The 12,457-nt window shown below is 42.8% G+C and overlaps 1 protein-coding gene across 3 annotated transcripts in view; it reads left to right on the top strand.

The window, feature by feature from the left end:
- Nucleotides 1-12,457, top strand: part of LOC121387518 (band 3 anion transport protein-like) — a 166,164-nt gene that overhangs the window by 81,431 nt on the left and 72,276 nt on the right. The window lies entirely within an intron of this gene.

Below are 12,457 nucleotides of genomic sequence, written 5' to 3'. Positions count from 1 at the left end.
ACTGAGTCTGGAAACGACCCTTAGTTAACACATCTCTACTACTTTTGGAATTATCTACTACCCTACTACCCCACTACCACTCCACTGTACTACCACCCCACCCCACAACACTACCACCCCACTGTACTACCACTACCCCCATTACACCCCACCCCACTACACTGTACTCCACCCCCACAACACCCCACTCCACTACTACTACACACTAAAAGTGATGAACTACTACCCTTAGTTAACACATCTCTACTAGTTTGGAATAACAGACCCCACTACTACTACTACTCCACTGTACCTACTACTACCCTACTACTACTACTGTACCTACTACCACCACACTCCACTACCACTACCTACTACTAGCACAACGAACACTAGTAAAGTGATAAACTACTACTACTACCCTACTAACACATCTCTACTACTACTACTCACACCCCACAAAACCCCACCCCACTACTGTACCCCACCCCACAACACCCCACCACCACTACACTACTACTAAACTACTATGAAAACACTAGTACCACCACCTAGTACTACTACTACTACTACTACTACTAGCTACTACTACTACTACTACTACCACCATAGCTACTACCTACTACCACCACCACTTCCACTACCACTACCTACTATTACTAGCACAACAAACACTAGTACCACCACGACCACCGCTACTACTACTACTACTACTACTACTACTACTACTACTACTACTACTACTACTACTACTACTACTACTACTACCACCATAGCTACTACCTACTACCACCACCACTTCCACTACCACTACCTACTATTACTAGCACAACGAACACTAGTACAACCACGACCACCGCTACTACTACTACTACTACTACTACTACTACTACTACTACTACTACTACTACTACTACTACTACTACTACTACTACTACTACTACTACTACTACTACCCCAGCTACTACCACCACCACCACTCCACTGTACCACTACCTACTACTACTAGCACAACAACCACTAGTACCACCACGACCACCGCTACTACTACTACTACCATAGCTACTACTACTACTACTACTACTACTACTACTACTACTACTACTACTACTACTACCACCATAGCTACTACCTACTACCACCACCACTTCCACTACCACTACCTACTACTACTAGCACAACAAACACTAGTACCACCACGACCACCGCTACTACTACTACTACTACTACTACTACTACTACTACTACTACTACCACTACTACTACCACTACCACTACCACTACTACCTACTACTACACTACCACTACCACCACCACGACCACTAGCACTACTACTACTACTACACCACCCTTACTACTACTACTACTACTACCTACTACTACTACTACTACTACTACTACTACTACTACTACCACTACTACTACTACCTACTACCACCACCACTTCCACTACCACTACTACTATTACTACACACTAAACACTAGTACTACTGGAAAACCACCGCTACACTACTACTACTACTACTACTACTACTACTACTACTACTACTACTACTACACCCACTACCACTACCTACTACCACCACTACCCCACTACACTACTACACCACCACTACCACTACCTACTACTACTACACAACCACTACACTAGTACTACACACTACCTACTACTTCTACTACTACTACTACTACTACTACTACCACTACTACTACTACCACCACCACCACTTCCACTACCACTACCTACTACTACTAGCACATAGCCACTAGTACCACCACCACCACCGCTACTACTACTACCTACTATTACTACAACACTACACTACTACACTACAAGTGACTACTACCTACTACTACCACTACTACTACTACTACTACTACTACTACTACTACTACTACTACTACTACTACTACTACTACTACTACCATAGCTACTACCTACTACCACCACCACTTCCACTACCACTACCTACTACTACTAGCACAACAAACACTAGTACCACCACGACCACCGCTACTACTACTACTACTACTACTACTACTACTACTACTACTACTACTACTACTACTACTACTACTACTACTACTACTACTACTACTACTACTACCATAGCTACTACCTACTACCACCACCACTTCCACTACCACTACCTACTATTACTAGCACAACGAACACTAGTACCACCACGACCACCGCTACTACTACTACTACTACTACTACTACTACTACTACTACTACTACTACTACCTACTACTACTACTACTACTACTACCACCATAGCTACTACCTACTACCACCACCACTTCCACTACCACTACCCTACTACTACTGTACACTACCCAACTACTAGTACTACCACTACTACTACTACTACTACTATACTACTACTACTACTACTACTAAAAACTACTACTAGTTACTACTACTCTACTAGTACTACTACTACCACTACCTACTATTACTAGCTACTAACACTACTACCACCACCACTTCCACTACCACTACCTACTACTACTAGCACAACAAACACTAGTACCACCACGACCACCGCTACTACTACTACTACTACTACTACTACTACTACTACTACTACCTACTACCACACCACTTCCACTACCACTACCTACTATTACTAGCACAACCACACTAGTACCACACACCACCACCACTACTACCACTATTACTACTACTACTACTAGTGAATTACGACTACTACTACTACTACTACTACTACTACTACTACTACTACTACTACTACTACCACCACTACTACTACCACCACCACTTCCACTACCACTACCTACTATTACTAGCACAACGAACACTAGTACCACCACGACCACCGCTACTACTACTACTACTACTACTACTACTACTACTACTACTACTACTACTACTACTACTACTACTACTACTACTACTACTACTACTACCACACTACTACCCACTACCACCACCACCCACTACCACTACCTACTACTACTAGCACTGTACGAACCACTAGTACCACCACGACCACTACACTACTACTACTACTACTACTACTACTACTACTACTACTACTAGCCCTTACTACTATACTACTACTACTAGCACTGGAATTACTACCCTACTACCTACCACTCCACTACCACTACCACAACACCACTTACTACTACACTACACACTACTAGTACTACTACTACTACCCCTACTACTACTAACACTACTACTACTACTACTACTACTACTACTACCACAACTAACCTACTACTACCACCACCACTGTACTACTACTACCACTACTACTACCACTACCACCACACTACCACTAGTGACTACTACTATTACTAGCACTTAACTAAACACTCTACCACTAGTTTGGAATTACTACTAGACCCTACTACTACTACTACTACTACTACTACTACTACCCCACCACTACTACCACTACCACTACACTACACACTACTACTACTACTACTACTAGCACCTACTAACACTATACTACTACTACTACTACTACTACTACTACTACCACTACTACTACACTACTACTACTACCACTACTACCACCACCCACACTACCACTACCACTACTACTACTACACACTACTACTACTGACTACTACACTACTAACTACTACTACTACTACTACTACTCTCTACTACTACTACTACTACTACTACTACTACTACTATAGCTACTACCTACTACCACCACCACCACCACTACCACTACCTACTATTACTAGCACAACGAACACTACTACCACGACCACCTACTACTACTACTACTACTACTACTACTACTACTACTACTACTACTACTACTACCATAGCTACTACCTACTACCACCACCACTTCCACTACCACTACCTACTATTACTAGCACAACGAACACTAGTACCACCACGACCACCGCTACTACTACTACTACTACTACTACTTACTACTACTACTACTACTACTACTACTACTACTACTACTACTACTACCACTTACTACTACCTACTACCACCACCACTTCCACTACCACTACCTACTATTACTAGCACAACGAACACTAGTACCACCACGACCACCGCTACTACTACTACTACTACTACTACTACTACTACTACTACTACTACTACTACTACTACTACTACTACTACTACTACTACTACTACCTACTAGCACCACCACTTCCACTACCACTACCTACTACTACTATAACACTAGTAAAACCACCCTACCGCTACTACTACTACTACTACTACTACTACTCTACTACTACTACTACTACTACTACTACTGTACCACCACCCCACTACCACTACCTACTACCACCACAACAACCACTACTACCACCTACACACCCCACTACTACTACTACTACTACTACTACTACTACTACTACTACTACTACTAGTACTACTACTACTACTACTACTACTACTACTACTACTACTACTACCACTACCACACTGTACTACTACCTACTACTACTACCACCACTACACTACTACACTACCTAGTTACTACTACTGGACTACTAGTACCACCACGACCACCGCTACTACTACTACTACTACTACTACTACTACTACTACTAAACTACCACTACCACTACCTACTACCTACTACCACCACCACACCACTACCACTACCACTACTACTACTACTACTAAAAGCACACTGGAAAAGCACTTAGTACTAACACACTACTACTACTACTACTACTACTACACACTACTACTACTACCACTACCACTGTACTACTACTACTACCTACTACCACTACCCACTACTACTACACACTAAAACTAGTGAATTCTGGACTACTACTACTACTACTACTACTACTACTACTACTACTACTACTACTACTACTACTACTACTACCATAGCTACTACCTACTACCACCACCACTTCCACTACCACTACCTACTATTACTAGCACAACAAACACTAGTACCACCACGACCACCGCTACTACTACTACTACTACTACTACTACTACTATACTACTACTACTACTACTACTACCACTACCACCACCACTACCACTACCTACTACTACCCCACTCCACTACACTACACACTACCAGTACTACTAAACTACTAGTTACTACTACTACTAGTTTGGAACTACTACTACCACTACCCTACTACACTACCACTGTACCCCACTACACTACTGTACCCCACCACAACACCACACTCCACTACCACTACACACTAAAAGTGATGAATACTGGAAAACCTTAGTTACTACATACTACTAGTTTGGAATTACTACTACCCCACTACTACCACTACCCACCACTGTACCACACCCACTACCACTGTACTACCACCCCACAACACCCTACTACTACCACTGTACCCCACCCCACTACTACTACTACTACTACTACACTACTACTAAAAGTGCTACTTCTGGAAAAGCCCTTACTTAACACTATCACTTCTACTTTTACTATCGGACCCCACACTACTACCACCACGACCACCGCTACAACACTACTACTACTACACTACACACTACTACTACTACTACTACCACCACTTACTACCACTACCTACTAGTACTAGCTACAGACACTACTACCACCACACCCCACTACCACTACACTACTACTACTAAAAGTGATGAATTCTGGAAAAGCCCTACTAGTTAACACATACTTCTAGTTTGGAATTACTACTACTACTACACTACTACTACTACTACCTACTACTACTACTACTACTACTACCCCTACCCATAGCTACTACCTACCACCACCACCACTTCCACTACCACTACACACTAAAAGTGATGAATTCTGGAAAAGCCCTTAGTTAACACATCTCTTCTAGTTTGGAATTATCGGACCCCACAAAACCCCACCCCACTCCACTGTACCCCACCCCACTCCACTCCACTGTACACCGCCCCACAACACCCCACCCCACTGTACCCCACCCACAACACCCCACCCCACTACACTACACACTAAAAGTGATGAATTCTGGAAAAGCCCTTAGTTAACACATCTCTTCTAGTTTGGAATTATCGGACCCCACCCCACTCCACTGTACCCCACCCCACAACACCCCACCCCAATACACTACACACTGAAAGTGATGAATTCTGGAAAAGCCCTTAGTTAACACATCTGTACCCCACCCCACAACACCCCACCCCAATACACTACACACTGAAAGTGATGAATTCTGGAAAAGCCCTTAGTTAACACATCTCTTCTAGTTTGGAATTATCAGACCCCACAACACCCCACCCCACTCCACTGTACCCCACCCCACAACACCCCACCCCACTACACTACACACTAAAAGTGATGAATTCTGGAAAAGCCCTTAGTTAACACATCTCTTCTAGTTTGGAATTATCAGACCCCACAAAACCCCACCCCACTCCACTGTACCCCACCCCACAACACCCCACCCCCCCACTACACTACACACTAAAAGTGATGAATTCTGGAAAAGCCCTTAGTTAACACATCTCTTCTAGTTTGGAATTATCAGACCCCACAAAACCCCACCCCACTCCACTGTACCCCACCCCACAACACCCCACCCCACTACACTACACACTAAAAGTGATGAATTCTGGAAAAGCCCTTAGTTAACACATCTCTTCTAGTTTGGAATTATCAGACCCCACAAAACACCACCCCACTCCACTGTACCCCACCCCACAACACCCCACCCCACTACACTACACACTAAAAGTGATGAATTCTGGAAAAGCCCTTAGTTAACACATCTCTTCTAGTTTGGAATTATCAGACCCCACAAAACACCACCCCACTCCACTGTACCCCACCCCACAACACCCCACCCCACTACACTACACACTAAAAGTGATGAATTCTGGAAAAGCCCTTAGTTAACACATCTCTTCTAGTTTGGAATTATCAGACCCCACAAAACCCCACCCCACTCCACTGTACCCCACCCCACAAAACCCCACCCCACTCCACTGTACCCCACCCCACAACACCCCACCCCAATACACTACACACTGAAAGTGATGAATTCTGGAAAAGCCCTTAGTTAACACAATGTAATTATTTGAAAGCTTTTAGGCTTCATTTTGATGGCTTTTGTTTTTGTTTATGATCTATGTTTGACTAGATAGATGGACAAATACATACAATAGTGAAATGATGGGTAGGTGGGTATATGGATGGATGGGTACAAGAGTGAAATGATGGGTAGGTGGCTATATGGATAGATGGATGGGTACAAGAGTGAAATGATGGGTAGGTTGGTATATGGATGGACGGATACAAGAGTGAAATGATGGGTAGGTGGGTATATGGATGGATGGATGGATGGTACAAGAGTTAAATGATGGGTAGGTGGGTATATGGATGGATGGATGGTACAAGAGTGAAATGATGGGTAGGTGGGTATATGGATGGATGGATGAGTACAAGAGTGAAATGATGGGTAGGTGGGTATATGGATGGATGGATGGTACAAGAGTGAAATGATGGGTAGGTGGCTATATGTATAGATGGATGGGTACAAGAGTGAAATGATGGGTAGGTGGGTATATGGATGGACGGATACAAGAGTGAAATGATGGGTAGGTGGGTATATGGATGGATGGATGGATGGTACAAGAGTGAAATGATGGGTAGGTGGGTATATGGATGGATGGATGGATGGATGGTACGAGAGTGAAATGATGGGTAGGTGGGTATATGGATGGATGGATGGATGGATGGTACGAGAGTGAAATGATGGGTAGGTGGGTATATGGATGGATGGATGGTACAAGAGTGAAATGATGGGTAGGTGGGTATATGGATGGATGGATGGATGGATGGTACAAGAGTGAAATGATGGGTAGGTGGGTAGGTGGGTATGGATGGTACGAGATGAAATGATGGAGGTGGATGGATGGATGGATGAGTACAAGAGTGAAATGATGGGTAGGTGGGTATATGGATGGATGGATGATTGAAATGGATGGGTATGGATGGATGGTACAAGAGTGAAATGATGGGTAGGTGGGTATATGGATGGATGGATGGATGGTACGAGAGTGAAATGATGGGTAGGTGGGTATATGGATGGATGGATGGTACAAGAGTGAAATGATGGGTAGGTGGGTATATGGATGGATGGATGGTACAAGAGTGAAATGATGGGTAGGTGGGGATATGGTACAAGATGGATGGATGGATGGATGGTACAAGAGTGAAATGATGGGTAGGTGGGTATATGGATGGATGGATGGATGGTACAAGAGTGAAATGATGGGATGGGTATGGTGGGGTGAAATGATGGGTAGGTGGGTATATGGATGGATGGATGGTGAGTGAAAAATGATGGGTAGGTGGGATGGGGTATGGTACAAGAGTGGATGGATGGATGGATGGTACAAGAGTGAAAAATGATGGGTAGGTGGGTATATGGTATATGGATGGATGGTACAAGAGTGAAATGATGGGTAGGTGGGTATATGGATGGATGGATGGTACAAGAGTGAAATGATGGGTAGGTGGGTATATGGATGGATGGATGGTACAAGAGTGAAATGATGGGTAGGTGGGTATATGGATGGATGGATGGTACAAGAGTGAAATGATGGGTAGGTGGGTATATGGATGGATGGATGGATGGTACAAGAGTGAAATGATGGGTAGGTGGGTATATGGATGGATGGATGGTACAAGAGTGAAATGATGGGTAGGTGGGTATATGGATGGATGGATGGTACAAGAGTGAAATGATGGGTAGGTGGGTATATGGATGGATGGATGGTACAAGAGTGAAATGATGGGTAGGTGGTATATATGGATGGATGGTACATGGTACAAGAGTGAAATGATGGGTAGGGGGTATATGGATGGATGGATGGTACAAGAGTGAAATGATGGAAATGATGGGTAGGTGGGTATATGGATGGATGGATGGATGGTACAAGAGTGAAATGATGGGTAGGTGGGTATATGGATGGATGGATGGTACAAGAGTGAAATGATGGGTAGGTGGGTATATGGATGGATGGATGGTACAAGAGTGAAATGATGGGTAGGTGGGTATATGGATGGATGGATGGTACAAGAGTGAAATGATGGGTAGGTGGGTATATGGATGGATGGTACAAGAGTGAAATGATGGGTAGGTGGGTATATGGATGGATGGATGGTACAAGAGTGAAATGATGGGTAGGTGGGTAAGATGGATGGATGGTACAAGAGTGAAATGATGGGTAGGTGGGTATATGGATGGATGGATGGTACAAGAGTGAAATGATGGGTAGGTGGGTATATGGATGGATGGATGGATGGTACAAGAGTGAAATGATGGGTAGGTGGGTATATGGATGGATGGATGGTACAAGAGTGAAATGATGGGTAGGTGGGTATATGGATGGATGGATGGATGGATGGTACAAGAGTGAAATGATGGGTAGGTGGGTATATGGATGGATGGATGGTACAAGAGTGAAATGATGGGTAGGTGGGTATATGGATGGATGGATGGATGGATGGTACAAGAGTGAAATGATGGGTAGGTGGGTATATGGATGGATGGATGGATGGATGGTACAAGAGTGAAATGATGGGTAGGTGGGTATATGGATGGATGGATGGTACAAGAGTGAAATGATGGGTAGGTGGGTATATGGATGGATGGTACAAGAGTGAAATGATGGGTAGGTGGGTATATCGATGGATGGATGGATGGTACAAGAGTGAAATGATGGGTAGGTGGGTATATGGATGGATGGATGGTACGAGAGTGAAATGATGGGTAGGTGGGTATATGGATGGATGGTACAAGAGTGAAATGATGGGTAGGTGGGTATATGGATGGATGGATGGATGGTACAAGAGTGAAATGATGGGTAGGTGGGTATATGGATGGATGGATGGATGAGTACAGTAGTTAAATGATGGGTAGGTGGGTATATGGATGGATGGATGGTACAAGAATGAAATGATGGGTAGGTGGGTATATGGATGGATGGTACAAGAGTTAAATGATGGGTAGGTGGGTATATGGATGGATGGATGGTACAAGAGTGAAATGATGGGTAGGTGGGTATATGGATGGATGGATGGATGGTACAAGAGTGAAATGATGCGTGTATTTGTTGTGTATTGAGTTCACACACATCATGCTCACAATGCGTGTATTTGTTGTGTATGGAGTTCACACGCATCATGCTCACAATGCGTGTATTTGTTGTGTATTGAGTTCACACGCATCATGCTCACAATGCGTGTATTTGTTGTGTATTGAGTTCACACGCATCATGCTCACAATGCATGTATTTGTTGTGTATTGAGTTCACACGCATCATGCTCACAATGCGTGTATTTGTTGTGTATTACCGGACCACCACCTTGTGCTTGTGTACTAATGGTCACAGATATGTGTGCATATATTTTTTCAAATCTGTTTAAAAACACTCATTGTTATAGTCTTTCTTGTTGTGATGCATGAAAACATTATTATTATATAAGAAATAACAATAATTTGTTTGTTATTATTTTTACCATTGTGATCTTCTTTTTTTGTCCTTTTCATTGGAGTTGAGTATAATTTAATGCAGATACAGACCGGAATTTAAGTTATAGTTATAAAAATTATAACTGCCATAGTCATGTAATGTATTTCTCTTCTTTTTCTTTATACAGCAAGACTATGTAGTATTCACTATTTGTAGTCCACTGTTGAATGTTATACACACATCGACTAAATCTGTAGTTATATGAGAATGTATTAACTCTTGGTAGTCCATCTTCGAATGTCGTACCCACACATCGACTAAATCTGTAGTTATATGAGAATGTATTAACTCTTGGTAGTCCATCTTCGAATGTCGTACCCACACATCGACTAGATCTGTAGTTATATGAGAATGTATTAACTCTTGGTATTCACTGTCTACAGTCCATCGTCGAATGTCATACCCTCGTAAAGCTCGCACAATAACCTGTGTGTATTCACTATCTACAGTCCATCGTCGAATGTCATACCTTCGTAAAGCTCGCACAATAATCTGTGTGTATTCAATATTCACAGTCCATGGTCGAATGTCATACCCTCGTAAAGCTGGTAAAATAATCTCTGTGTATTCACTGTCCACAGTCCATCGTCGAATGTCATACCCTCGTAAAGCTGGTACAATAATCTGTGTGTATTCACTGTCCACAGTCCATCGTCGAATGTCATACCCTCGTAAAGCTCGCACAATAATCTGTGTGTATTCACTGTCCACAGTCCATCTTCGAATGTCATACCCTCGTAAAGCTGGTAAAATAATCTGTGTGTATTCACTGTCCACAGTCCATCGTCGAATGTCATACCCTCGTAAAGCTGGTACAATAATCTGTGTGTATTCACTGTCCACAGTCCATCGTCGAATGTCATACCCTCGTAAAGCTGGTACAATAATCTGTGTGTATTCACTGTCCACAGTCCATCGTCGAATGTCATACCCTCGTAAAGCTGGTATAATAATCTGTGTGTATTCACTGTCCACAGTCCATCATCGAATGTCTTACTCGTACAATAACCTGTGTGCATTCACTATCTACAGTCCATCGTCAAATGTCATACCCTCGTAAAGCTCATACAATAACCTGTGTGTATTCACAGTCCACAGTCCATCTTCGAATGTCATACCCTCGTAAAGCTGGTACAATAATCTGTGTGTATTCACTGTCCACAGTCCATCGTCGAATGTCATACCCTCGTAAAGCTGGTAAAATAATCTCTGTGTATTCACTATTCACAGTCCATCGTCGAATGTCATACCCTCGTAAAGCTCGTACAATAATCTGTGTGTATTCACTGTCCACAGTCCATAGTCGAATGTCATACCCTCATAAAGCTCGTACAATAATCTGTGTGTATTCACTGCCCACAGTCCATCGTCGAATGTCATACCCTCATAAAGCTCGTACAATAATCTGTGTGTATTCACTATTCACAGTCCATGGTCGAATGTCATACCCTCGTAAAGCTAGTACAATAATCTGTGTACAATAATCTGTGTGTATTCACTGTCCACAGTCCATAGTCGAATGTCATACCCTCATAAAGCTCGTACAATAATCTGTGTGTATTCACTGTCCACAGTCCATCGTCGAATGTCATACCCTCGTAAAGCTAGTACAATAATCTGTGTGTATTCACTGCCCACAGTCCATCTTCGAATGTCATACCCTCGTAAAGCTGGTAAAATAATCTCTGTGTATTCACTGTCCACAGTCCATCATCGAATGTCATACCCTCGTAAAGCTGGTACAATAATCTGTGTGTATTCACTGTCCACAGTCCATAGTCGAATGTCATACCCTCATAAAGCTCGTACAATAATCTGTGTGTATTCACTGTCCACAGTCCATCGTCGAATGTCATACCCTCGTAAAGCTGGTACAATAATCTGTGTGTATTCACTATTCACAGTCCATGGTCGAATGTCATACTCTCGTAAAGCTAGTACAATAATCTGTGTGTATTCACTGTC

The sequence above is a fragment of the Gigantopelta aegis genome, chromosome 13 (assembly GCF_016097555.1).
Source record: "Gigantopelta aegis isolate Gae_Host chromosome 13, Gae_host_genome, whole genome shotgun sequence".
NCBI lineage: Eukaryota > Metazoa > Mollusca > Gastropoda > Neomphalida > Peltospiridae > Gigantopelta > Gigantopelta aegis.
The sequence above is the reverse complement of the archived record's forward strand: the minus strand, read 5'-3'. Positions and strand labels throughout refer to the sequence as shown.